This window comes from Clarias gariepinus, chromosome 25 (genome assembly GCF_024256425.1).
Source record: "Clarias gariepinus isolate MV-2021 ecotype Netherlands chromosome 25, CGAR_prim_01v2, whole genome shotgun sequence".
NCBI classification, from domain to species: Eukaryota; Metazoa; Chordata; class Actinopteri; order Siluriformes; family Clariidae; genus Clarias; species Clarias gariepinus.
Genome location: NC_071124.1, coordinates 14,110,572 through 14,115,304, shown reverse-complemented (window position 1 = coordinate 14,115,304; position 4,733 = coordinate 14,110,572).

Genomic DNA, 4,733 nt, shown 5'->3' with positions numbered 1-4,733 from the left:
CCAGAGTACCATAACTTCACACTTTAGCATTATACATTATGTAACATACATATTATTATAATTATTATTATTGTTGTTGTTGTTGTTGTTGTTATTTTATATATATAGCCCCCCCCCTTACAGTATCTAACTGGCTACTTGTTTAAAATCCTAATACTACTACTTGGTGTACTACCTTAACTACGCTAAATGTGTTACTTTTAGTGTGAATTTTTTTGTGCTAATGAGTTGCCCAAAAAAAGGAATAAAATAAAACAATATACTAAATGTAGAAAGTCACTAAATGAAGTTATGATGTGTTTAGCATTTGATCTACTGAATATTCCAGCATAGGGGGAAACAAAACACATTATTATACATTGCAGATAGTTTTACGAGATTTTTCATAGTTAGTTAAAATGGTTTCTAACTGTGTTTTACTCTATATTTTTGCTCTAGTTAACTACTGTAGTCAGTAACTGCCTCTTTATTGAATCTCATCAAGCTTACTTTGAGGCTATTGCTGTTGGGTTTGATTGATTATGGCATTCAGACATTGCAGCAGTTCTCAGCATGGAAAAATATAAACAACAATGATGTGCCTGAGTTCACTCAAGCAACTGAGAAAAATAATGAAATCACCTAGTGAAGCAAAATGAAACGTTTTCAAGGTTCAGGATTCTTGTGTGAGACTAAGAAATGATACAGTTGACCTAAGGCTTACTATAAGCACCCCCCCCCCCCCAATTAAAAGTGTCTGCCTTCAACACAGCGCATATCCCTGACACAAGTTTTCAAAGTAATTGTTACTGACTGCCCTATTCAGTTTTTCCACTGTAACCTAGATATCTGATACAAACTCCCCTGTTACCATGTTTGCATCTGGTTCCATTTTTAACATCAATGGGAGGGAAAAATTAGAAAAACAAGATTAGCGAAAATTGATTGGCAGTGCAAGTTTTCTATAGGTTGACGTTTTCCTGGCAGCTTTCACTGCCCGCCTCATCTGACTTGCTTAGATGATCATCTCGTCTTCAAAATCAAATTTTCCTGAAGTAGAACCCTCGCTATATTTTAGTGCATCAGCTGAGTTACTAGAGTCTTCAAATGGGTTCTTCATCATTTTTTCATTTTGAAGAAAGCTTCGAAAAAGTGTGAGAGCAAGGAAGAAGTAGATGAACATCACAAACAGTATGTAAAAGTAAGCATTGTCATAGGATTTCCTGGAAGAATTAATGACCATTGTCTGGCTTGGGGTTACCGTGGTTAAATTCACAAAGAAATCCTCATGGTTATCTTGTTCCTCTACGATGATGTCCTTACACTTGTTTAGCAGAGCAAGTAGCATAGTCTTATTCATGATTTCAATAGCCATGACAGGCTAGCATGCGGTTAAAAGGAACAATTTGTGCTCAATATATGTTTTTGCAATTTCTTTGAAAAGTTAGCAGTCAACATTCATACTGACCCTCAAGTCATCAAAATGTCCATCTGATGATTCATTGAGTTTCCATGCAGTATGGATGAAAGGCATGGAATGCCACTTGAGTTTTGTTGAAAATAGTCATTAATTAATTGTGGTGAAATCACTTTTAACATCCAAGTTCTTGTCACCTTTGTAAAGCTCACATCCAATCCTCAATCCAGTAAGAAAAAATATAAATGTATAATATAAAAAAATCCTGCTCAAGTTTGTAAAGTAATGCAGAAAGTCCAATAGCTTTTCTGTCTCCATCATGCACATAGATTGCATGTTGACTCTCTGCGGAATGGAAAAAGCAGTTGGTGTGACAGTTTTGGAAAGGAATGTTGCCCTGGTCTGCTGTTTGATTGTCACACTCAAGATAAAGAGACATTTTTAGATAGACACTTACTTATTACCCAGTTTAGATTCATGATATAACTTGTTATTATATGTTTATTTTTAAATAGCAAATAGTGGTGCATTTGACCAAAAGATATTTAGCAACAACAACTGAAGGCACAAAAATCATATAGGTATAAAATGTTTATGTACTTAAATATAAGTATGTATAAATAAATGTATGTAAATAAATAACTTTCAGCTATTTAATACTTAAACAGCAGATAGCATTAGGTTGCCAACCTTGTTTTTCTCAGTTTGGCAATCATTTAAAGATACTGGAGGTCAACTCAGGGGACACTTCAGAAGGAAAATGCATAAGGTTATGGTCCCCTCTTATGAAGGCAATGTTATGATTCAGTGTTCAACTAACATACTGGTTAGCTAGATTTATTTAAAATGAGTAATTGAATGATTTTGGATTAATATGGAATTATCACTGTAACCAGCAGGGGAACATGGTACATTTTGAATTGATCCAAACCGGCACAAAGTCACAGGGCAGTCAAATATGTAAAAATTCTATGTCTTCAGTGGCTTCTTTGTCTTCTTTTTAAGGTATGTTTTAAAGTATTTGAGACTTTGACAAATCATGCCTTTTGTAACTATTTTATTTACACTTTTGTTAGTTTAGCAACATCAAATTATGTGGCTTATTAATTAAAAAAAGGACAGCTAAGGTTAAGGTAGTAATAATAATAATAATAATAATAATAATAATAGGAAAATGAAGAATAGTAGCACTAGAAGAATAGTCCAGGTTTGAGAGTTTAATTAGTGGTTTACTCCCACATTCCAAACATATGCAGATTAGGCTAATTTGTCATTTCAAAATTGCTCTAGTATCACTACATATACATAACATTATGTATAACATTTTATATATATATATAACATTGAAACCACGCACAGTTTAATTTCACCTTGTGCCATCAGGGCAGCTCTCTGCCCGTATTTACTAAGCATCTCAGAATCACTTATGGGAATCGCACTGAAAGTTAATTTAGGACTAAAATACTATGAGCGAGTATAGAGTAGGACATTTTTTAAGCAAGGATTAGAACTGCTCCTAGGAAAGTGTGTGACATCAATCTTTACGACTGTGAGAGCCGCAGGTACAAATTATAGTAGGTGGTGTAGTTTTGACAACTTTTGGCAGCGGATAATTGTGGTTAGCACCTGTTGTGTGAAAGCTTCATGCACATAAACAAAACTTATAAATGCATGACTCATGTTCATGACAATATCCTAATCAGACTGCTCCAATGACAATTGTTTAAAGTCCATATAATAGAGCTGTGTAGGACTGTCATAATCTAAACTGGAGAGAAGATGAGACCCTTTTGTTTGTGGAGGAGGGAGTAAAATGTAAAAAAGTATTTAAAGGAATCGTCTGCCCTACTCTACCTCTGTTCTACCTTGTGGATGGCAATTTGTGAAACCACCAATGTCACCTGTCAGTTTGTCACACCTACTCCTAAGCAGTGTAAAACAGTAAATGTTAAAATTTCAGCTTATAACAGAATCTTTAAAAAAAAAAACGTTTACACTGTCAACATAACACTGTTATCTAAAATAAATATAAAAAAATTAAATTATACAAAAATTTTAGACATCCATCTAATTGGAGAATACATGTTGATTGTTTTATTTCTCTTTCTTGCCATTTGAATTTGCCCTCTCTATTTCTTAACATACATCTTTCTGTCTTTCTCTTTTTTCTCTCGTGTCCTTTCTGGAATATGCACCCTTGTCCTTCTACCTCCATACTCTCCCCTTTCACCCTTCTTCATCTCCCAATGACATGAGTGCACTCGTAACTCTTACCCTGTCAGCTCTGCTGGAGTGCTTTTGCAATTTCAAAGAGTGCCAGGGTCAAAAGTTAAGTCATCTCCAATGTGTGGTAATCTGGCTGCCAGTCAGATTCATGTTGAAAGAGTGACTAAACACTCGATGTTTTCTCTATTGTTCTGAGTACTGTGTGGGTACCGTATGAGTTTTGTTTAAGTAACATTAAATTGTTTAATCTATATGCTTAGTTTAATAGAAAAATTGAAATCTATATACATACTAACATACTAATCTAACACATGCAGAGAGAGGACAAGAGGTAGAGAGAGAGAAGAAGAAGAAGAAGAAGAAAAAGAAGAAGACGAAGAAATTGCAGTACCAGCTGCCCAGCTACAGGCACCTGATCTGAATATAAATCACAAAGGAATGAGAGTGGACAGTGTGAGGGGAGGGCATTACGTGTGTTATGTGTAAAGTCTTTACCAACGTGTGTGTGTGTGTGTGTGTGTGTGTGTGTGTGTGTGCGTGCGTGTGTGTGTGTGCGTGCGTGTGTGTGTGAAAGACAGGAGAATGTAATGTCACCTTGTGAACTACAGAGGACAGATCTCAGTAGGGTGTGTCTCCCTGTCCACTCTCTGAGGTGCTTCAGAGGTTTACAGGTCTCTGCTTTCCTCATTAACTCCATTAAACACTCCCCTGAGGGCAGGAATTTGTCAAGCAGAAGTGTTTATGAAACAAGATATATTTATGCACTCCCTTTAAAGCACAGAGGGTCACTGCACTCAGCTGGAAAGAACCTGATAGCTATTGTTCTATGTTACGCCAATTGTCTTTTTAATTCTCAATAAGATCAAATAAGTATACCCATACACAGCTGAGCTGGATGCGGCTATGGACTAATGTTAATGTGAAACATGATAAAGCATAACTAAATTAATGTGTTGTTTATTCTGACCAACAAAGAAAGGCACTAGAGAGGAATGAAGGGAGAAAGAGAAAACAATAATCAAAAGATAAACATACATTTATTAACCACAAGACCAAAGCTTGATTTTTTTTTATTTATTTTTTTTCTTATAAATAGTAAATAGTGCTGCAT